Source organism: Sorex araneus, chromosome 5, assembly GCF_027595985.1.
Source record: "Sorex araneus isolate mSorAra2 chromosome 5, mSorAra2.pri, whole genome shotgun sequence".
NCBI lineage: Eukaryota > Metazoa > Chordata > Mammalia > Eulipotyphla > Soricidae > Sorex > Sorex araneus.
The window spans coordinates 195,638,679-195,664,016 of NC_073306.1; the positions used below are offsets into that span (position 1 = coordinate 195,638,679).

The 25,338-nt window shown below is 39.0% G+C and overlaps 1 protein-coding gene across 4 annotated transcripts in view; it reads left to right on the plus strand.

Moving 5' to 3' along the window:
- Nucleotides 1-25,338, plus strand: part of SLC4A4 (solute carrier family 4 member 4) — a 389,797-nt gene that overhangs the window by 225,755 nt on the left and 138,704 nt on the right. The gene's annotated exons all lie outside the window — the stretch shown is intronic.

A 25,338-nucleotide genomic window follows, 5' to 3' on the forward strand; every position in this document is an offset into this window, starting at 1 on the left:
ATCATTTACTTTCCAAATGGGGTAGATGTCTGTGCTTGAACGAATTGGGTGGATATTATAGGGAACAACAGGAACTGGCAAATAGGTATACTTCTGGATTTTACTTAAAAAGTAAAGCCAGTTATTTAGGGCTAACTGAGTGAAAATCCTATCTGAAAAAGTATAGAAATCTGATCTGTTCTGAGGCCAATAGAGATGGATTTGTGATGATATTCTTTTGCAGGCAACTGAGGTTTAGATATGGTGAATTCAAAAATTTTTGGAAGGTGAATGTTTTTGTGTGTGTGTGTGTGTGTGTGTGTGTGTGTGTGTGTGGCTGTTAAAGGGCTCATTGTTTCTTCTCTTCACCAGTGGCAACATAATAGGGTCTTTATCATATCAGATCCTGATTTCTAGAAAAGCCTTTAGAACTAAGTTCTATCTCCTCTTTCTCCCTCAATAAATACAGTCAAAATTATTATTCTGTCTCATTTTATTTTTTGCCTGATTCCTACTGGATCAGATGTTTAAAATGACTTTTTAATCGCTTGAAGAGAATTCTCTGTTGGACATACTGTTCTCGGAAGCCTGATGTTGCCCACTCTCCTTAACTTCTGTTCCCCAAAAGCTCACCTCTCTGCTGTGCTCAGCTCCAGTTACCCCCACCCCTGCCCCCGCGGTGCCTTTCATATAGATGCCTTCATCTGCTCTCTCTTCATATTTAAAAAAGGACAGTTCTTTCCCTCTTCACTTTGCCTACTTCTTGAAGTGACTAAGAGAGGACCATTTATTATTAGATATATGGATAGCACCTCGCAGTCTCCTAGATTTAAAGAATTTTCCTCAATACACTATTTGGCACATTTGACATTATTTATATTTACCAGACAACAGCCTGATTATGAGTTTGCTGGTGGTGGTGGGGAATCAAGCTATTAGATAGGACAGAGTTAGGACTATCTGGTTTAGAGAATTTTTGAGGAAAAACTTTTGTGAGGTCCAGTTCTTATCTTGCTAGTAGTCTACCAATTAGTAGTTGGTAACTGCTAAATGTGAGATTTGACTTTATGTCTTTATGTCTGAGCATATGCAGGAGAAATGTGATGGCTTAAGATGTGTATCATATAAAATCTTGAAGGCAGTGTTAGAAGAAATATGGTAGAGCATTACGGTTGTGGACTGTTGATTTTGTTCATAAATTCTGTATGGTTGCAATTCTAAAAAGCCATAATCTTTTATGTCTGTCACAAACATCTCATTCATCAAGGTTTATGTTGTGATGAAACTCTAGAGATTTAATTCAAGGGGATTTTTCTCTTCATTTTCAAAAGTATGAAGTGAAGGTTGCTGAGTAGATCTTTATAAGAGCAATTCACCATCTGATTGGATCTAGTTCAGTAAGTGATAGTTATTCTAATGAATGTTTCATACTCTAAAGAGTATGTAACTGTACTTTGCTTTCCACCAAAGAGTTGAAGAGAAGCTTTGTAACTAATCCATGGTGTTTTCTGATTTCTACCAGAGGTATAGTATAGTACAGTACAAATTATAACCAAGCATTTTGAGTGTCTATATCTACTGTTTTAGTAAATTCAAATACAAAAGCTCCTAGACTATTTTAGGGTGAGAAGATAGGCTTGCAAAGAAGATGAAGCTTTGGTAAAAATCAAAATAAATCCAGGCTTTGTTTTTTAACCTGTTTTTTTTCCTTCCCTCTTTGGGTAGGAAAAACTGGTTGCCAGGCTCAACTTTGTTTTTAAAAAGACTTTTTTATAATTAATTGGTCAATGTCCTGGAAGTGATCTTGGCACTGAAGTCCAACTTGTTTTCTATGCTTTTCCAAGCTGGCCCCCCCAAACTTCCAACCAACTGGGAGTGAAGTTTCTGATTGACTGATTATCCTGCCTGAATACTATTTGAACAGTTGTCATGGCTCCTCCTGATTTCCTGGAACTGTATAAATTCCCAGCAACCTAAGAAATGCGCTAAATGTTTAGAGTTATGAAGAGGAGCAGAATCTCTCTTTCTGACAGCTACATAGTCACAAAATTTCGAGGGCATTTTTTTTTTTTAAATGAGATTCTGTTTTGGGAAAGTCAAAGAAACAAATCTGTGGACTGCACTTTTCCTCTTTGGCTCTGCCAAGCCTATGTACTTATGATTTCAGTAGTGGCTGCCTTCTTGAGAAATTGCTCAAAGTAGCTAATGGCAGAAGAAGAGCAGAGCCAAAGTTTAGGTGGTTCAATGCTGCAACAATATTCCAATTTGGATGTTAAATTTATTAAGCAGAAAATCACCTGGGGAGACCTGTATTAAAAAATACATCTGGAGGTCATCTCATAAATCTACATAAGTAATCTTTTCTATTTTGTTGCTATGGAGGATTTGTTCTTCATTATCGTTATGATCCCCAATTACCTTTGATGGATTTGTTTTTGTATTGCCTTTTATTCCTTTCACATTCTTTTAGAAAATTTCAGAAGTGAAGTAGTGTGTGCTTGTCAAATGCAGTGGTTTTAGTTCCAGTTTTCATGCAAGTATGGAACCAGATATCAGGATAACAAAGCCCTCATTGCAGCACTATTCACAGTTGCCCAATGTCAAAAGGACCCAAGTGTCCAAAAATAAATGATTGAATGAAAAAATTATGGAACATATAAACAATGGAATACTACTAAGCTATAAAAATACTGTGGCACTGTCATCCCATTGTTCATCAGTTTGCTCGAGCGGGCATCAGTAACGTCTCCTTTGTGAGACTTTAAGACAGTAACAACTTGGCTATAATAAGAGCCTAAATCATGCATTTGCTACTACATGGGTGGATCTGGAGATTATCATACTGAGTGAAGATAGGAGAGTGACAGATAACAGAATGATCTCTTACATATGTGGGATATAAAGAAATGTAGTCAGGAAATAACAAATACCCAGTGACAACAGAAAGTTAGAATTACTCTTCAGTAAGAAGCTTACCGCAGTGGTAGGGTAGGATCAGTGTGGAAGGGCGGAAGGCATGGCACTGGAATGTTTTATGCATAAAGCCCTGCCATTAACAGTATTGTAAATAATAATGTACAAAAGAAAATTTAAGAATGAAAACCCTCATCATTTTAGTGCTAAGTTTAACACTAATGGAAGTGCTGTGCTAAGTTATACAATGACTTTTAAGTGTTTGACTTTTTTTTTTAAGTTTGTCAGTATTGCAGTAACATCTCACAAAGATATTTCCAAGTTTAAGTGAAATTAGACAGTGAATTGCAATGGATATAGTAGGCAAAGAAATACCTTGAAGAGTCTTAGCTACAGATTTGCCTTGCAATTTACATGGCTGTGTCTTCCATTTTAGTCATTATCTGACTCAGTGGTTTTCATTGAACTGGACTTGATGTTGATAGTTTGCTGACAATTCAGGCTGGTCCTCAAAAAATAAAAAAGTTATTGATGCTTAACTCATCATTGTTAAGGTTGAATACCACTAGTCTATTAGCTCACCTGAGAAACTACCCATATATTTTCTGATAGAGTTTGGATTGAGGTTAATTTCTAAAGTGTATTTTAATCGCTTTAAGAACTATCTAATACTTATTATATCTTTAAATATACTTGGCTGTCTTGATTTCTATTTTTGAAGTCTTGGTCTTTTAAATTCAGAAATAGATCTGAATTTAAATATTTTGTCAGAGACTAAGAGAAGAAACCATTAAGCCTTGTAGAAATTTGAAATTGCTAACAGAATTGAACTTGCTAGCAGAAGTGAAATCTAGAAGGGAACATTTGGTGATTGAAGAACCCTTGATACTTTTCTTGCACATGTGTAACATAAGAGCTAGTCAACTAAATTCAGCCAAGACACCTCTTTTTTTTTTCGTAGTTAGAAGATTTCTCTCTTAGGGGTCACCTAGAGCTTTCCTTTGCAATGATAGTTACACAGATAGTGATGGAAAAGTACAGTTGCACTTGCTTTTCTTTTTACAGCTGAAACAGAAAAGCCCTTTAATTTAGACTGAAAACTCTGTGGCCTTGCTCTATTCCTCTGAGAAGGTGCAGTGGCTAACCAAGGCTCATATTTTCTGAGGTTGTACTTGTCTGTAGCCTGTTTTGGGGGACCAGGGAAGCTGCAATTCCAGAACTCCGAATGGAATCACATCTGCGAAATCCAAGAACAAAGGCATCTCATAAGGGAGTAGCTGTGGCCTTCAGAGGTCTTTAGTTGTTATGACTTAGAGTTCTAGTGAGCTTCCTTGGCCCAGTGTTGGCACCTTCCTGTCAGCCAGGTGTTTCCTATGGGAACTGATGTAGTTATTACAGGTACAGTGCACCCCACTTGGTCCTTTGATACCTGAAGGAGTAATCCCTGAGCACAGAACCAGGAGTAAGTCCCAAGCACAGCCAGGTGTGCCCCAAACCTAACCCAAACAAACAAAATACGATTATTTGGGAGTTCCTTCAAAAGAGTATTTGCAGTAGAAATTGTTCCTAAAATAATTTATAAAGCAGATGTTTGTCATCATCCATTTTCTTTTCTACAAGCAAATTGGTTTAATCTAGTTTTTTTCCCCCACCTTATTGCTCTCAGTCTGAAATAAAAATGAATAGTTATTAGTACTGTTTGAAGTCAGCATACTGACTTCAGGATCCTGTAGTCTTAAATATGCATCTCAGTTAAAATTGGGATAGTTGAATCTTCCCATATTCATGATGCTATCTCTCCTTGAAATCCAGATATCAAGATCAGGATAGCATCCATTTAAGAACAAATTCTGTATCTGCTTAAGAGTGAAGCAGATAAACCAGTCTAAAGTAAACCAAGCTCCATCCTGTGTTTTCAAATGAGAAAAAGATGAACCTTTTGTAACATTTAGATCTACAGTTTTAACTAAGTTTGAAGCTATGATAAATGTGAACTTCTTAAGACCCCCAAATTATATGCTGCTATAATTGGAACTCATTTATTAATCCAAAAAGTCCATCTAAAGCTAGGAGGAGTTCTTGATGGTAAGGTTCCAGGGGCAAATGAGCTAGATTAATCTTTTGACTCACAGAAATTCTTTGCTGTGGGGGACAGCTAGACAATAAACAAAACAAACAAATGAGTAGGGTAATTTCTCACAAGGATAAGTGTTATCTTGAAAATATAGCAGGGGGAGTGTGAAGATTTACAGGAAAGCTGTTGGGTAGGAGGGTGAGCTTGAGGGTAAATCTCTGTGGGAAGAGACAGGGTAAGCAAGAGAGAAGCTCTGAAGGAGGGATAAACCGGCTGTGTTCGAAGGTGAGAATCAGAAAGGCTGGCGCAAAGGTCACAGGTGTGCAGTGGTATATGAGGGGAGGAACGTACAGAGGGGAGACATGGTTTCACTCAAAGTGCATTGAGTTACCATTCTAGGAGTTTTACCTGGAGAATTTTATGTTTTAATTTTTCTTTTTCTTTTTGGGTCACACACAGTGATGCTCAGGGGTTACTCCTGACTGCACTCAGGAATTACTCCTGATGGTGCTGGGGGGACCATATGGGATGCTGGGGATCGAACCCGGGTTGGTTGCATGCAAGGCAAACGCCCTCCCCGCTCTACTGTTGCTTCAGCCTCAAAGTTTATGTTTTAAAACGATCTCTGGGGATGCTGTGTGATAGGATGGAGGACTTTGCCAACACACAGGATCACCTGCTGGTTTTCCTATAGTGAAGCCTTAGGGGTTACTATACTTCTTTAAACTGAGAGCACCATTTCCAGGAGTCACTTTTTTGGGGGGGTCACACCCAGCGATGCTCAGAGGTTATTCCTGGCTCTGCACTCAGGAATTACTCATGGTGGTGCTTGGGGGACCATATGGGATGCTGGGGATCGAACCCAGGTCAGCCATGTGCAAGGCAAACTCCCTACCCACTGTACTATCACTCCAGCCCAGGAGTCACTTTCTTAATATAATTTCGACGACATTAAAAGCAAAGTCTTCTGTTACACAGTAGTATTATCAGAAGGAAAAAGTTCCTTAAATGATTTTCCTTGTGTGATTGATTTGATGATGTTATTAATATTAATGAAAGCTTTTACAATTGTGTATTATTTTTTTTCTCCCTTTCCTCCCTTTGTTGTTGTTGGGATGACTGGGACTTGTGTAGCCTTGACTGTGTAACCTGGGTCACAACTGGCAGTGTTGGCAGTATAGCACATGGTACATGGTGGAGTGCAAGAGATTGAACTCAAAACCTCATGCCTGCAAGGCAGTAGCTGTGACATGGAACAGCTTCCCCAGGCCTTGAAAATAAAGATTTTTTTTTCCTTTTTGAGTCACACCCAGCAATGCTCAGAGGTTACTCCTGGCTCTGCACTCAGCAATTACTCCTGGCGCTGCTGGAGGACCATATGGGATGCTGGGAGTCAAACCCAGGCCGGCCTCGTGCAAAGCAAATGCCCTACCGGCTGTGCTATCGCTTTAGCCCCAAGAATTTTTTTTTTTTTTATGTACTCCAAGTGTTTTAGGACACCGAGAGGAGTACGACTAAGCTCTTGAGATTAGCTATTCCTTCAGTGCTCTTGCGAATGTTACTGAGGGCTGACATCAGTTGTGCCATCCAAGTGAAGTTCGTGACTCATGAAACCTTTCTAGAGACCTCTCCGAAGGTTCAAAAGGCAGCATGGAGCGTGCGGGCGGATGGCCGAGCAGACTAGGGCAAGGGATGTTCCCAGGCTGCATTTTCACTGGCCCGGTGGAAAGATTTCAGTTCCAGGCACGTGGCAGAAACATTCCTCCATTTGGCATTTACTAAAAGGGATTTCAGGTTTGAAATAATTAACTCACATGTTTTATATTTAATGTCACTTTTTGCTCTTTTTTTTAACATGTAGCATTCTGCTTGTGTTCTGATACCATAAATGTACTAAGAATGGATTACACAGAGAAGAAAAGTGCCATAAACGGTTATCTTCCATGGCTGTCAGCTCATCCGTTACCTTCTTTTAACCAAATCTCATTAAAATATTCTTATTTTTTCCATTGTAAGTGACAAACTAGAAAGCAGTAGTACATAATGAAAAATGCCTATAGGACATGGTTATACAGCTTTAGAATAATCTTAAATATATGCATGAAACTTTTTTGACCTGCTATAGTATCATAGTATTGTCTTTTTAAAAAATATTTTTTAGTGAATCACCGTGAAATAGTACTACCTTTATTTTAAGCTTTAAATTTTGTTTTAAAAGTGTACAAAATTGGGGCTGGAGTGATAGCATAGCGGGTAAGGCGTTTGCCTTGCACGCGGCCGACCAGGGTTCGATTCCCAGCGTCCCATATGGTCCCCTGAGCTCTGCCAGGAGTAATTCCTGAGTGCATGAACCAGAAGTAACCCCTGTGCATTGCCGGGTGTGACCCAAAAAGCAAAAAAAAAAAAGTGTACAAAATTTCTTTTAAAACTCCATGTAAAAATGAATAACATATAAAGTGGGAAGGTTATGAATTTTCACCCTCAAAGTAAGCACTCAACAAATTTCTAAAGTCTTCTAGGCTTCTTTCATGCACAAATACTTGTGTGTTTCAGCCATTGGATTTTTAAAAACCCGACAGGATACTACAGACACCTGCCTTATTTTTCTTAAAGGCTATACACACGAATCATAGTTTATTTAAATTATCTTCTTTTTTGTAGTTACTTTCCCTCCCTTCCTTTTTAGTTTTTGGGAAACACCTGGTGTCCTCAGGGCTTACTCCTGGCTCTATTCTCAGGGAGCACTCCTGGCAGTGCTCAGGGACCAGATGGGCTGTGGGGGACCAAACCCAGATTGACTGCATGCAATGCAAATGCCCTACCACCTACACTATGTCTTAGGTCCCATTTAAATTTTTTTACAATTATAAAAAATCTCTTATGACTTATCCTTATTGTGCATTTTTTTTGGTGGGGGGGGTGTTATTTCTGCTTATTTCCAGCTGAGAACTTTTTTAAGTGTCATTTTTGGGTCACCATTTATTTCAAATTACTCTTCCATAATATCACACCAATTTGTGTCCTAGATCTTTTAAACCTTTTAATAAATCCTCCTCCACTGCTAGGCTACTATTTGCCAGTCAAATTTGAGGTTCTCTTTTATGATTCACTTCACTAAAAGCTTAGAGTCTCCGGTAAAGTGAAAAGAATCTCAATCACAGGCATCTGCTTCCCAGCTCACTTTGAATATTTTTTCAGAAGCATAAAACATCAAGACTGAGGTAGGATTTATATTCTCAGGCTCTAATTGGATCTGTGAGCTGGCTAGTCTGTCAGTGGTCTAAGGTAAAGAGGTAAAAAGTGCAGGGGCAGTAAACTTGGCCGTCTAGATATTTCTTCTTGTTTCTGCTAAAGGTGTTGCTGTTCCCTTCTCTGAGAGAAATCTTTCAGGACGGGTGGAAATTTCTTTGGCAACCAAAAAATGGCTTCATCTCAAGAGCCCTTCTTGGTGGTCAGCATTTGGAACAAAAGGGAAATTTGCAAGAAGAGTTGGACAAGAATTCTCTCTGAAGCATTCAACACATTTGCAGCTTGGCTGCCCGTCTCCTGCCTCCCACTTTTCCCACTCCCGAGAGAATTTTAAGTGAGCTTGCATCTTGACTGTAAAAGTTAGGTGAAAAGTTTATATGGAAGTGTATTTTTAGGAGCTTTCCAGGAGTGTTTGTTACCTGGGATAATTAATAAAGAAAGCTCCTTCAGCCCATCTTTATATGTTGGGGAGCATTTGCCAACTGTGTTGCTTTCCTAGTTCCCTTTCAACAGGGAAACTTGGCTGAGGAGATTTATGAAGAGGCCAGGCCACGGAAGGAGTTTCTCTTGCTCTTCTTCAGGAAGAGAAGGGTTCCGCACTGTTTCTAAAACGCTCAGATATCTGCCTGACTCAGTGACTAGCTGACTTATTTGCCTCCGCAGACTTACAGGTTGTAGACAAATGTATGCAGTCCTTTTAACATGGTGACAGACACAGAGGGAGCTTGGTAGTTTCCTATCCAGTTCGGTTCTAGGGTGAAATCCTTTCACTGGGAGGTAACACACAGGATTTCACCCTAGAACTGAACTGAACAGGAAACTACCAAGCTTCCTGTGTCTGTCACCATGTTAAAAGGACTGCATGCATTTGTCTAGGATCTGTAAGTCAGTGGCTAGACATATCAGACTGGTATTACTGCCTATCAGTGTCCTATGCATACACTCACAAAAGATTACAAAGTAACCAAGTCATTATAGAGGAAGCCCTCGCAATAGCTTTGGAGTTCAAAATTAACTACACTGTTAGCACTGTTGATTATCCAGTGACCCCACTTGCTAACATCATCTATTCCTCTGTAAAGAATTATTACCGGTATTTAACAACAACGTAAACTGGATGCTTAGACTAATGCTTTGAAGTAGGTGCTATCAATCCTTTTTTACATATCAGCAATCATGAGGCATAGCGAGATCTGTTTCCCAAAGTTAAAGAACATCAAATGGCAGAGCTGCAGTCTGGTCGTAGAGGCTATGCTTTTAATGAGTGAAATGAATTCTACCTGTTTGGATCAGGGGCTATTTTTTAGGGCTCAAGCTCCAGGAGTCCAGTTGATAGTTATTGGCCTTCATTTCTTTTTGATGCCCATGTCATGCTGAATAGGCAATCATCAGAACTACTATTACACTGTTTTTTTTTTTTAATTTATTCTTTTTATTGAATCACCATGTTGAAAGTTACAAAGCTTTCAGGCTTAAGTCTCAGTTACATAATGCTCGAACACCCATCGCTTCACCAGTGCATATATTCCACCACCAAGAACCACAGTAAACCTCCCACCCATCCACACCCCGCCCCCCTAGCCCCCCACCCCGCCTGTTTAGTTGGTAAATTTCACTTTACTTTCTCTTTACTTTGATTACATACAAACAAAAAAACTCATTATTATTGTTTGGAGTTCCCCCCCCCCAGAGTCGAACCTGCTGGAAAAGAAGCATTTGATAATTTATTTTCCGTTGCTGAGAATGAGGAGATATGAGGTCATGTGGCCACAGTAGCGGCCATGAGGTTCTAGATTTCTGTATTTTAGTATTATAGTGACTAAGTCCAGAGGGCTTTCTGCTATTACACTGTTAATTAATAGAATTCCTAAAGATTTGAGTGTCTGGGTGTTTCTACTGCTCCAGTGATTAAAAAACTCTGTTGAGCCAACCTTCCTAGGCCTAACTCTGAGCGGTATTGATGGAGGTCACTGAGAAGAGACTGATAAAAGACATGTGTTATATATGCTCGCAGACCGTGGGTTCATATCTAGTTGGAGACCAAATAGGCAGTGCAGCGCCGGCAGCAAATTGCAGCAGTTCGGAGAAAGACAAGATAGCTGTGTGGCCGGGACCATCCATCAGAGGAAGAGACTTGAGAAACATCGTTTCCTTTTTTTTTTTTTTTAAGAGAATATAGATCACAGAATATAAGAATTTTAGCCAAATAAAATATTATTCCTGTCACCAAGAAGGTTCAGTTCCACTGCAGTTTGAAGGCTAATCAAATGAGAGAATTGATGCTGGGCTGAGAAAGAGTTTTATTGGCAACCGCTCGCCGGTAAGGAAGCCAGTGGATTCCTCTCCTCCACTGCGAACTTGTCTGCATGGTCACTATAAGAAGGGGACTTTTATAGAGAAAAAGATCAGGAAGCACATCTTTTTTTTTTTTTTTTTTTTTTTTGCTTTTTGGGTCACACCCGGCGATGCACAGGGGTTACTCCTGGTTCTACACTCAGGAATTACCTCTGGCGGTGCTCAGGGGACCATATGGGATGCTGGGATTCGAACCTGGGTCGGCCTCCTTCAAGGCAAACACCCTACCTGCTGTACTATTGCTCCAGCCCCAGAAAGCACATCTTTAATAAGGCAGGTTACAGGTGAGTGGGCACCAGGGTGATCAGTAAATTCACTCGGGTTGACCCCTTGCAGCCCACTTCTGGATTCGACTGCAGATAAAGATTTCAGAGGAGTTTGAGGTTCCCAGACTCATCCTTTTGGATAAGTGGGGACTTGTAGGGGGTGGGGAACGTTCTCAACTGCCCCAAGCCAGAATTTTTTCTGGTTTCTAATATTGAATTCCTCTCCTAATTTTCTTGGGCCAGCTTCGTTTTTGGAGAAAGACTTAGGTAAGAAATGGGAGTAATCATTTTGAGTGTACTGTATGCAGTTTAACGACACATGTGATTTATAGAGAGGGATAAGGAGGGAAAGAAATTGAGAGGGAGTAAGAAGAGGGAGACAGGAAGTAAAAGTGGAAAAGAATAGGCGCCTCGGACAAATTGGCAGGGTGGCGGTGTGGTTTATTGGTGTATCTGATCTACAGAAACAATGGCGCTGAAAACATGATGTCCAAAGTGCAACAAACAGACATAAAAATGGGTCCATCAAGAACCAGACTGGGGGATGAGAGAGAAACTAGGGACATTGGTGGAGGGAAGTTGACTCTCGTGGTAGGTAATTTGGTGCTGGAACCGTGCATGCCTGAAACTCAACTATGCATAGTCTAATAAATCATGGTACCTTAATAAAAAGAATGCAAGTTATGAATAGAGCTTGATAACATATAGAACATAATTTTATTTAGAATTCTTTGCAAGAGTGGCTGGAGAGAGTACAGGTGGTAGAATCACTTGCTTTGCGTCGGGCTGCCACGGCCAAGACCCTAAGTTTGAACCCCTGACTCCACATCACGGGTCACACCTGGGCACAGAGCCAGGAACCGCTCATAGGCATGTCTGGGGGTGGTCTCCCCTCAAAAGAACAATTTGTTTTTAAATAGTAGCCTCAAGTCTGCAAGTTTCATTCAATATTTCGGTTTCCTTTTTTTGTTGTTGTTGGTTAGATTTGCTTACAGAACTAGCCAACGTGGATTAATTTGCCAGTTGACTGTCCAAGAATGATGGTGGATGTTCACTTGATTTATAGATTTTCACTTGAGCTTTACTGAAACACTGCATGATTCCTTGACTTTCGGGCTGTTTAATATTCATTTTAACTATAGGTATAGTCATCTCTAGATCATTAAGTCTGATAGATAAACATCATTAAAACCTTAATATTCTTTTTCTGGTAGGAGAAAAAAATAATTATTGAACATTTTCACTTAGCTTATCACAGAAATATCTCTGAAGAAAACTCTGCATTTTAAACAACTCTGAACCTCAGTTTCTAATTAATAATACCGATGTTATAATTCAATTTGAACTGTTTTTCTCCAAGAGTTGTTGTGTGAAATGGGAAGTCTTTATTTCACTTAAAATATTCTACAATGATGATCATGGTTATTTTCATTGTTTATATGTTTCTTTTTTAAAAATTTGGTTCAGTTATGCTCTGAGATAGAGTAGGATAGAAGATTTAGGTTTCATAGCTTTCACTCCCATTTTTAGGATTATATTACTAATTTGACTCAGCTCATGATTTTCTCTCCACTGTTCTACTTGCACTCAAATGAAATGTCACTGATTATTATTATTTAATTATTGTTACTCCATGCATATTTTATTAGCTTCAAAGGTTAGTTTTTTAAGGCCTAACTTTATTCAAGACCAAAGTCGAGTGCTACTTCTTTGTTACCTGCATTCTTTTCATTAATTACTACTTGTCTTGAAAATTTCTATGACTACTTGGCACTTGCTGTTTGCCACTTGGACTCTCTTCTTGTTATCACATGTTTTCTTTACATAGCAGATGGAGGTGGGGACGGAGTTGGTCTAGGGAAGAGGGAGAGGCAGGAGTCTTGGCACTTGGTGACTGGTTATAATGATGGTGATAATGACCAATGGGAGAATCAACTTCTACCATTTTTTTCTCTCAGAATCATTTATTTGTATGGATTTTTGGGTCACACCTGGTAGGCACAGGCCATATTTCTGTCACAGTGGTCAGAAATCATTCTGAAAGTGTCCAGGGTACCATATGGGGTGTTGGGGATTGCACCTGGGTCTGCCACATGCAAAGGGCACGCCCTGCCCACTGCAGTAGCTCTCTGACCCTCTCTTAAAACTTTTAAGATGAAAAAAAATGCAAATATTTTCTCAAAAGAGAGTGATTTCTCAAAATGCAAACCTTGTCTTTATTATTTAGTCTGATAACTTTACAAATGAGTATTTCTGTGCCTATGTGGCTAGCTCAGTGGATAGAGCATGAGACATTTAAAAATTAGTGTCAGTAGCCAAAGAGTGAGTGCAGCGGGTAAGGTACTTTTCCTGCTTGTAGCTAACGTGGGTTTGATCCCTGGCACCCCATATGGTTCTCCAAGCACGAAAGGGAGTGATCCTTGAGCTCAGCGCCAGGAGTAAGCCCTGAGCACTTCCGGGTGTGGCCCCCAAATCAAAAACCAAAGAAAAGTTTTAGTGGCAAAGTATCTCACTAGGTTTACCAGTTGCTTGAATGTACATCCTTGTACAACTCATATATTAAAATTCTTTTTTTCAAGATAGGACAATCATATAAATACCAATATCCTTGTGAACATTTTTCCTCATAATGAAACTCAGTGAACATTGTTAACTGATTGACATAAGGAAAACATTGATTCTATTTTTCCTTTTTCTTTTTTATTTCAAACAAAGTATTGTGTGTTGTAAGGACATATTGGAAAAGCCAACTGTCAACACAAAAAGATGTTCTTTTCAAGATGATATGCTATTGCTGGTTCTCCCAAGCAAAGCACACTTCAAATCATGAGCAATAAAACTTTATCTTCTTATATATGAGCTAATAAATTTATATGAAATTAATGTGATTATTTTAGAGCAAAACAGATAAACATGGAAAGGACATATGATGGGACTTATTATTGAATTTATTTATTCTATAAGTATAATAATAGAAATTGAATTTTTAAGTTTAGATGCAAGGTAGCATTTAATATCCATGTATATTATAGAAAATAAAAGATAATAACCTGGGTTGACATCCAGATATGAATTAGTCTGACTTGTTTCAGAAAACCTTTTGGCCAGAGGTGAAATGTTCTCATTGTTTCCCAAATGAAAACGACAGATATCAGTATCACTTATGATACTGGAAAATAAACAAGGGAGAATTCCAGATATTTTACTAAATAGTGTTACATTGAGACTTGTATGAAGAATAAATGAATTTGTTACATTGTTGAATTGGGATTTCAAGAAGGCATCTAGAGATACTGCATTCTGGAAGAAAGATCTTGTATAGAAAAATAAAAACTGCCACTACCACTTGAAATAGTTGTGAAGCTCTTTTTCAAAGTGAAGATTGTCATGAAGTAGCTCCTTCATCAGGACATTATGCATGTGTAAGAATGTGTCATAGAGAATTTGGGGAAAATGACATATTTTTCCTAGGCCCACAGGTCTTTTGTAACTTCTTGAGGTTTGGCTAATTTACTCCTTTGAAAGACCCAAATTCACATCAAAATTTTGATTTCCAGTTATACTTAAAATATTTCTTATAGTTTTCACTTTAAATTAGACATTAAATTAATAGCATAAAATTTATTAAAATAAATAACAATAATAAATGAAAATAAAAGGCTTTGAGAGGACCGGACCTTCCTTCTCTAATGTTAAACTAGAGGCTATAGGCTTCCCTATTAACATGTTTTCTAATCTGTGAGTTCATGCTCTAAAGTTTAGATTCTAAACTCTACCAAGAACTTCTTTGTGATTTTTCTGTGCTTTTTTTGATATAGATTTGTAGCTTGTTTAATACCTTTATGTGGAGAGATTGTAGAAAAAGATTAAACCCGAGAAATAGAAGTTTAGAGATCATTTGTACTTTCCTGAACAATAGGAAATGTACTTTATTTGATATAAATAAAGTAAATAAAGAAATAAAGAAAAGCCTAAGATTTTATAAGACTTGAGATGTTGATTCAAATCCTTGCTTCTCTTCTTATTGGTCTTATACTGGTATTTAAATTTTTTAAGTCTAAAAGAGTGGGCCAGAAGCTTATCATTTAAGTTCTTATAGAATAAATGGAAAAAAAAAATGTGGAGAGAACACCCGGAAAACAATAAATGTGTTTAAAGATATGACTTCTCATTTTCAATAAAATAAAAGTATTGTTTCTCTTTTTTATTTATTTTTGCCTATTTGTAAATAACAGAATAGACTACAAAATAGTCATGATAAAATGAGTCAAACAAAATGCAGTGAGGCAGTTAATTTTTTGGAGTGATTCAAATAGCAGAATAGAATACCGAGATATTTTTATTTTTATGAGCATAGGTCTTAATTTAGTATGGTTCTAAATTAAACCATTGCCACTGTAGTATATATAGGTAATTCTTTGTTGGTGTTCGTGTTTTCTCTTCTTTGTTGAAGGAACTTCTACTAGCTAGTCCATAATACTACATTGACCATTTTCACATTCTTCCTAACCATTATCCCTTAAAAACTCTCAGATTGTTGAAGGCTCCTAATGTTCTGTGAGAATATAAGTGTAATGTAAGAGTGGCTTTGCACTGGAAGTATGACAGAGGGTGTCCCTTGTTGCTTAAAACCATTTGGTGACTGTCAAGTTTTTGTGTGTGAGATGCAGCCAGCATGTCCAGAATGAACTCCAAAACCCCTGAAGACCCTATTAAATGTTCCTCTCTGAAGTCATTTTGTCAGATACTCTCTCTTCCTAACTGAGCTCCATACATTTGCTTATATAACCTCTCAAGTTCACTGACATGCCTGTCTCTAAACTTCCTTGGAATCTTTGCACATTCTGTTGCTTATGACTGAAATACTCTTCCTGCCTGGGCCAATGATGTTGACCTGGTCTCTTGAGGAAAGGTTCTTGTGAATCCCCCATCTAGAGTTGTGATAAGCTCTCATTGTCCACTAGCTTTTCCAACACTATCTTTGAATAATTATATCTTTTACATTGGGGGTTGTGTTTTCCTCACCAGTACGTACGCCTTTTGCTTCACAATTGAAGAGATGATGTCTGCTAAACTACAGCTCATGAGTTACAGCCTGCTGTAGCTGGTTTTATTATGACTGTCAAGTTAGGAATAGTTATCATTTTAAAGGGTTATTAAATAAAAGAAAAGAATAAATGATGGAGACTCTATGCCTATAAAATATTTATTCTTTGACCTTTCAAAAAAAGCTTTGCCAACTTGGGATCCAAGCCATCAGTATAAACATTGAGTACAGAACATAAGTTTATGTATACACTTTAAATTATACATATGAAAGTTTGTTTTTTCCCCCCCTGAACAGCCACTTGATTGTAGTGAGGCATGCACGGAATCAATAATGATGTTTAAGCTCTGTGATAAGCTTAGTGCCATGAGGCCATCACAGGATTCTGAGGAAGAAAACCACTGTGTGCAAAATGTGTTGGTCTTACCAGTGTAACTTTACCAGTGTTTCTAATGCTGTAACACTTTTCCATTTGAACTCACTGCAAAAATACGTTAAATATTTGGATTAGGACTTGATGGCTTTGGACTGGAGTGATAGCACAGCAGGTAGGGTGTTTTTGCCTTGCACATGACCCGTATTCTATTCACAGCATCATATATGGTCTCCTGAGCACTATCAGGAGTAATTCCTGAGTGCAGAGCCAGGTGTAACCCCTGTGTATTACTGGGTGTGACCAAAAAAGAAAAAGAAAAGACTCGATGGCAGTTTATAGGATTCTTGGAGGATACCCAATTTTTAAGGATAGCCACCTATAGGATCAAGGTGGAGAAGTAATGTGACAAGTTACTACCATAAGAAATTTAATAAGAATAGAGGGCTGGAGCAATAGTACAGTGGGTAGGGCATTTGTCTTGCACGCAGCTGACCCAGGTTCGATTCCCAGCATCCCACATGGTCCCCCGAGCACCGCCAGGAGTAATTCCTGAGTTAAAAGGAGTGACCCCTGTGCATCGCCAGGTGTGACCCCCCCAAAAAAAACCAAATTAGCAAGAATAAAAATTCTGATTTCAGAACATAAGAATAAGAACATGTGAAAATATTCTGTTAGAAAATTATGATATTCATAAGACTTAGATTTTTTTCAAAGGCGTCCATCATCTAAAACTAGTGTTGCAGTGTGGTGATGGGACTAGGATGGGAAGATACCCGGCACTGAGGGTTTGAGGAAATGAAAATTCATGTAAATTTCATCACAATGAAAGTGAATAAATTTACCGTCTGTTGTTCTAGATGTGAAATCGTAATAGCAGCCACTTGTTTTACTGGGTTATTAATATATATTTATTATATATATTAATAATATATATATAATATATATTAATATATATATGCTTATGTGTGTGTGTTTATAAATATATATTTGATAGAAAATTAAGCTTTATCACAGATTATTTTATAAAACTCTTACCAAGTCCTTAATTGCAGTATTGTATAAATTCATGAATCCAGACATGATCTCTGCCTTACAGTCTTATTGTAGACTGTGAGACAAATCTGTAAATAATATAGTTAGGTGTCTTAGCCCAGGGAGGGGAATGTGGAGTGGGTAGAAGTGACACAGAATGTAATTCAGGTCTTTTATTTTAACTAAATATCTTTGGAAAGAAGCTGAGTTTATGTGTAGGGGTTATTAGAATTATTGTGTGGGAAATTGAACTAGATGGTTTGTGAGTTTCTTTAAGACTTTCTAACTTGATGAATGTCATATGGGGTTTTTAAAGTTCAAAATATTCAAAATAGGTAGGCCTGCGCACTGGAGTATACCCTTGAACAGGGCTTGAGTAGACCCTGGGGCTCACTATTCACGTTGGTCAAATGATCGTAACCTTCAGGCACTCACCGTGCACCAAAGGCCAGGTCACAGGCTTGGGGAAATTGCTCTGGAGTGTTGCCTGCTCTGTGTCAGAACTTCCAGTCCTTTTTTTCTGCTTCTTCGGTATTTTCTATTGTTCTAATTCGGTGCATATTTGCAGAGACCTCAGTGAAGGGTACTGTAAAAAAAAAATCTGCTAAATAAATAATAGCATGACTACTACAGATTTAATTATAGCTATCCAGCTGCCTGTTTGAAGTGTTCTGCTGGGGCCATATGGTCTCTTGTACATCCCAGCTCTGGAAAGACCTGCTTGAAATGTTTCCCAGCTGATAGTACTCAATTCTCAGACAAGTGTTTGCAGTGATTTGGAAAGTAGATGGGCGCTTTACCTCCGTTGTGTCTCTTCCGGTGGACATGTTAGCTATTATTTCTTAATAGATTCCAAGTAATTAGATGGTAGGGCGCACAGGGAGACAGGACTGAAGAGTTATATATTCTTGTTAGCTTCATAGGCTGATTTTTGTCACCACATTTGGTGTGCCAAGTGACAAGTACTTTTACATTCGACTGTTTTCACACATTTGGGGAAAAGTATTTAGTGGGTGATTCTTTTGTTCTCTGTGCCTGAATGTGGAGGGAACAGAGCAGAAGAGGGCTCGTAAGAGGCAGCTGCCCTCTCCTGGGATGGTCTTCACCAAGTACAGTCCCGGGAAAGGTAAAACTAAGATTTTTAAGTCTCTATATTTTGCAGAATGCAGCTTGAGGAACCATTTCTTGCTGGTGCCAAGCACCTGCGGAAAAAAGGCCTTTCCTTTCCCCATTCTGGGTCTCTGCAAGTGTCTTCTAGAGGTCCTAAAGTCTCAATTTCCCCTTTCTTCAGACCACACAGTCTGGCAGACTGAACTCTGTTTAAAAGGCTAGCGCTCGGACAGGGGCTTTTGGGCTTCGTTATGTACTTTCTCAGTTCAAAGACAGTTGATACAGTGATTCTCACGCTTGTTCCATGCCAATGATCCATTTGAACTTGTAGTGAAACAATGCATTCTTTTATTAGAGACATGCGTAGGCATCAAAGGTGGCATATAATTTCAAAGTGCCCGTGGACCTCCTGGGTCCCCAGCAGGAAGCCCGCGTTCAGAACAGCTGCCGTGTACTCTGATAAGAAACCGGCCTTTTTTCCCTTTTTGTTGCCCATGAAAGGAACTGCAGGTGAGGTGGAAGATGGAGAAACAGAGGAACAGGAGGAGAATGTGAAGCTGGAAGCAGCAGCTCGGAGGTTGACTGGGGTCAAGGGCAGTGCCTTGCCAGGCACAGACCCTGGGGGGCTGGGATAGAAGAGTTTCAGAGGAGTTTGTCAAGCCATTAACTTTTCTCTCTTGGTTGCCTGCGTTGCTGCTGGTATTTCACCCTCCCACCTCCCCCTCGAATTTTTCATTTTTAAAAGTGCAGTCAGTCTGTGCTGTTTATTAGCTGCTCCAACTGGGATGTGTGCAAGAGGAGGCATATGAAACAGCTCTCCGAAACTATATCATTTTCTCTTGAATTCACTAGCTCCACAGCGCGGTATTTTATTTGTCTTGTCTTCCTTTGGTCATTCTTTCTGCAAACCCTCTCCCAGTGGTAGCTGGAGAATTTGGGAAGAAGGACCTAAAGATACTCTATGTTTAGGATCATTCCTTGGGGTGGGGAAGGGAAAGGAAACACTAAACAGATACTAAACAGATACTCTCTTTTAGATTTTAATATTTTAATAGGTTGTGTGGGAATTATAAGAAAGGCATTTGTTGTTGTTGTTGTTGTTGTTTTCCCCTACTGAAAGCAGGGCTGGAGTGATAGCACAGCAGTAGGGCGTTCGCCTTTCACGCAGCCGAACTGTGTTCAATTCCTCCGCCCCTCTCAGAGAGCCCGACAAGCTTCCAAGAGTATCGAGCCCGCACGGCAAAGCCTGGCAAGCTACTTGTGGCGTATCGGATATGCCAAAAACAGTAACAATAAGTCTCACATTGAGAGACGTTACTGGTGCCCGCTCGAACAAATTGATGGATAGCGGGATGACAGTGACAGTGACAGTGACTGAAAGCACAGTCATTCGAGGACCATTGTGTCACTCTGAGGAAATGCAGAGAAAACGATGCCATCACTGTGAGGACTTAGATTTGTTTTACAGTAGAGTTGCTTTGATTCACCCAGGCTCACCTCAGCTCCTGGGTTATTTGCCTTTCTCTGGGGAAGGTGTCTCCGCAACGTTCTTCAGTCAAACTCGTGCATCGATACAGCTGGTAGAGTTAATTTACTTAATGAATCACTGGATGAAATGCTCTTTTGAGTCTGATTCAGACTGGGAAAAGGGATTTCTATTTAAAATTCAGAGAATTCTTTTTCCAAATGAAATGTGGTACCAATCTAGCATTATTTTATTCCTTTCATAGAGAAAAACTTTCTTTTGCTAATTACCTCCTTCCCATCTGTTTTAAGATTGTATTAAAACATGAGAATAATAATATTATTATCACCATTTTCATCTAATATGCTATTTCAGACATGACTAGGAGCTTTTCACATATTATCTACATCATGCCATGTATTATTATCAATTTCACTGTACAGATGGAGTTAAGTGCAGACTACAAGCAAGTCTGGTCTTCTTAGCAACTGTTGCTGAGCTTTAAAATGAAAATTTTAGGCACAGATACTTTTTGTACTCAGCCAAATTTCCACTGGTGCATCTATTATTCACAGGTATTGGTGAAATCTTTGCTTTTGACGTTAGGGAGTATTGGATACTTGAAGACATGAAGTTTGAGTCTGCCATTATCCTGCTGCCTTCTTTACTCCCTCTGTCCAGGCATTCAATAAATTCTGCTATTTAATTTTTCTTGAATGTACTTATAGCATTCTACTCTGACTTGGTGAAGATTCTCATAGTATTCTTACATTTAACGCATCTATTGAGGGGTCATTACTGGCCTGTTGAGCGCCATGCTAATTGCCCATTCAACGATGCTTAAACTCCCTTTTAACTGTCATTTCATTGACTTCTCATAATTCTACTTAGCGGTTACTTATTGTCCCCATTTTGCAACTGAGAAAACGCAGCTTAAAGAATTGAAGTAATTTGCTACAAATTCGACAGCTAGTAGAAAGAATACCTGAAGATGCGTGCCCAAAGTAGACTATAGATAGACAGACCGAACACGATGGCCACTCAATACCTCTGTTGCAAACTACAACACTCAAAAGGAAAGAGAACAAAGGGAATGCCCTGCTGCAGGGGGCGTGGGGAAGTGGGGGATGGCATGGGGGTGGTGGGAGAGATATTGGGAACATTGGTGGAGGAGAATGGACACTAGTGGAGGGATGGGTAAATGATTGAAATGCAAACACGAAATTTCGTAAGTTTGTAGCTGTACCTCACGGTGATTCACTAATAAAACATTTTAAAAAAAAGAATACCTGAGATTTTCCTATAACTCTGTCTCACTCCAAATCTCATGAATGTACTTGAATGTAAAACTACTGTACAACAGTGACCAAGCTTTGTTCTGTAGAGAATGATTGGACTGAATTATGCCTCTTTCTCTCTCTCTCTCTCTCTCTTTTGCTTTTTGGGTCACACCGGCAATGCTCAGGGGTTACTCCAGCCTCTGCATTCAGGAATTACTCCTGGAGGTATTTGGGGTACCATATGGGATGCTGGGAATTGAACCCGGGTCTGCTGCATGCAAGACAAATGCCTTACCTGCTTTACTATTGCTCCAGCACACTGCTTCTCTCTCTTTCTTAGTTTCATAAACTTAGAGGACTTGTATAATCTCTTCATATAATATCCTTATAGGAAAAAAGTGACAATAGTTATAATTTGCCTATAGAAATGTGACTGATAATTTAATAAGATAATGCACGCCAAGTTTCTCTTCTGGTGCCTGACCAGCAATCATTAATGAAAAGTATTAGTAGTCAGTATTAGCATTACTCTCGTGAATACTAATGTTATTAGTATTTATGCTACCGATTATCATCAGTATTACTCTTGCTGCCATAGCATCATTATTAAAGCCTTTGTGCCTCTTGGTAACAAAGGTGTCTGTAGACTATAGCTGACCAAATGGAGGTTCCAAATCTTAAATCAGGATGGGGCTCCGTGCAGGGGCTCCCCAAGCAGGAATCCTCAGACAAACATTCATTGAGAAATGCTAGAGAAAACACAACTTTGAAGCATGTCAGCAGGAATTTTATTTAGGTAATGAGTAGTAGCTACCAATAGCACGTAGCACTATCGTCCCGTTGTTCATCGATTTGCTCGAGCGGGCACCAGTAACTTAAAAAAAAAGAGGTTTCATTTTGGGGGGCTACATCCGGCGATTCTCAGGGGTTATTCCTGACTCTACACTCAGGAATTTCTCCTGAGTGTATTTGGGGGGAGCCATATGGGATGCCAGGAATTGAACCTGGGTCAGCACGCATGCAAGGCAAAGCTGTACTATGGCTCCAGCCCCTGGTTTTGTTTTTTGTTTGTTTGTTTGTTTTAACTGATCTACACTCCTGTACCTTTGTTGTTTTGCTTTGTTGGTTTTGGGTCCACACACAGCTATGCTCAGGGCTCACTCAGGAGTCCCTCCTAGCGGGGCTCAAGGGATATGGAGTGCTGGGGAGTGGACCTGGGTCAACAATAACTGAACCTGGGTTGGCTGCGTACAAGGCAGCATCCTGCCCGATGGACTATCACTCTGGCCCAATATGTAAGGTTTTTTGTTTTGTGGAATACTTTAGAATTCTTTACAAAGGTATGGTTTTATGTTAAAAAATAAATAAGGATATAGTCTAAAAAGAGTCACAGCCAAGTCCATTAATGAACATTTCTTTCCCCCATGGAGCGAAGGTTACAATTATGCAATAGGAAAAAAGTTGGAAAAGTGGCACAAAGGGTCAGGCTTGCAATTTTGGCTAAAGTTTGGTGGCATACGATGTAAGTAGGATCTGAGCATTTGCCACTGGATTGATCACTATTTCAGGTCACTCTGCTTGATGCGTGGAGCTGTAACAGGCCTTTGCTTAGAGTGTGTTCATGACACAACCCTGAAAAGAAGAAAAGCATTTTTAAAAATGTTGCTTAACTTAAGAAGTACATAGATCATACATGTTCTTGATTTTCTTTAAGTGGGGGGCAGGGTGGAGGGACTCCCAGAAGTGCTCAGGGAGCCAGGGGTCACTACAGAAGTAGTTGGCAATGGGTCCAGACAGTTGCTAGGACCTTATGATGCAGGTTCAGCAGTTCTGGAGTGGTCACAGGGCTGCCCTGGCGGTACCCAGGGGCTCCCGGTGCTACAGTCAGTGGGGCTGGGAGTGACATAAGATGCTCGAGGATGGGCTTGTGTCCCTGGATGCAAGGCATTTACCCCCAGCCCCTGGACTCTCTCCCCAGCCTTCTAAATACTTTAAAACCACTATCCTCTTTATTTGTTTCTTTTCCTTTCATTCTCTCTTTGACCTATTTTATTTTATCTAATTAAACATAATTAAGCACTCTTGAGTACTACAAAATGTGTTCACTGAAAAATGTAAGGATTTATTTGTATAAAACCTGAAGTATTGATGATTATTAATAGTTTGCTGTATAAAATGTTCAGAGATTTCTGCACAATATAGTCCAAATTCTGGGCTGGAACGATAGCATAGTGGGTAAGGCATTTGCCTTGCATGCGGCCGACCCAGGTTCGATTCTTTCGTCTCTCTTGGAGAGCCTGGCAAGCTACCAAGAGTATTCCGCCCACACGGCAGAGCCTGGGATGCTACTCGTGGCGTATTTGATATGCCCCAAACAGTAACAAGTCTCATAATGGAGACGTTACTGGTGCCCGCTCGAGCAAATCGATGAGCAATGGGATGACAGTGATACAGTGATATTCTAAATTCTAGGTAGTAGACTATATTCATCAGAAATATGAGTTTCACATTATAGTATAGTACACAAGAACATTAAGGGAATTCATGCCTGGGTCTGACCATTTGGCCAAATAAGTTTTGTGAAGTCCCTGAAACTTCTGCAGTTTAGTTTTATTCCTACATAAAATGGCGTGATGATACATATCTCATAAGCTTTCTGTAAGCATTCAAATAAAATAATGTGAAAGTGTTTTAACAATTGTAACCAATGATAAACAGATTGGCAATATTATTTTAATGATATAAGAGAATGTGACTAGAGATTTTGCATATTGGTATTTAAACTAGGTCAGTACTTGAAATTTTATCCTATTTAGGAAATCAGAACTGATGGATTGTGCTTAATGTTATATTTAGTTTAATAGCCATTTGTAAATGTGCTGCTTTGCAAATCATTTGCATTAATGGCGGTGAGATGTCTATATTTGGAAGTAAGAATTAGAAAATCAAATTTTCACCCTCAGGCGACTGTTTTAATTTGTATTTTTTTAAAATGGAATAAATGTAAGCAAAAGAATATTCAAAAGCAAAACCTTATAGCCATGGAGACTCTGTCTTATTTAATGACAGTGTGTACACTTTCATATTTTATACAGTCTGGAACTCAGATCACATCATAAGTTTAAGAACTAATAATATTATATAAGTGACTTTAAATTTGAATACTGTGGACAGTCAGGCAATGGTTTCTCATTTTAACTCTGTTAGACATTGGACCAATATTTGTTTTTTTAATGTAGCCATTGGAAGTATTCTAAATTACAGTTTTAATATAACCTAAAGGGCAATCATTGCTGCCACTAAAATCAAAACAAAATGTGTTTGAGGTAATTATTTCAGCAGTTCTAGCACCGCACACCCAAAAATGTGCTACAAATTGACCATGGGGATGAATAAAGAATATCCTTATTTAAGAGAAAAATATTAAGTTTTTTTTAAGATAAAATGTTTTAAATTCTTTTTGTTGACTAAAAGACAATACCTGGTTAATCTTATAAAAATATTTCTTTTATCTTCTGCCATTTTCTAGTTGTATAGCTGTAAAGCTTGCAGTAAATATGTGAATTTAGTAATGGAATACTGGATGGAGTATATTAAAAATAGTGTCTGTCCAGGCTATTCAGAAACATACAAGTTCTGTACTCAGCCCTACATCTCTTTAGAAGACCATCGGGGGAATATGTACATAGGGAAATAAAGGCCAAGCAACTGTATATTTCCAACTGAGACTTTGGGGACAAAACCCCAAAGGAGAGGGAGCCTTGGTAAACTCATCAGTTTCTGTGTCCTTGGTAGCTAGAAAGAGCCAAGCGGCCGTCCAGGGTCCTGTGATTGCGTCTCAAGAGTAGCCTGTTCTCTTTGAAAATCTGCCACTGAAAGGCAACGCCACACTCTGGTTTAGAAAAATGTTGGTGCTGGTTCATTGATCAGATCAGCCCTCATCCCTGAATATGGGATGCGATGGCTTCTAGAAATAGAGGGACAGGTTTTATTTAAGCACAAAAAAATCAACTGTAGTCAAGGCTGGCGTCTCCAGATATCATGAACGAGGGTTCTTAGAGTTTGAGATTGTACGTCTGCTCTATACAGTTCTTAAAACGCTAAACCTACTTCACAATTACACCAGGGATTCCTTTTTACAAAATTCCTTTTTGATGACCTGCTATTTTATCCCAGACTAATGGTAGCCTGG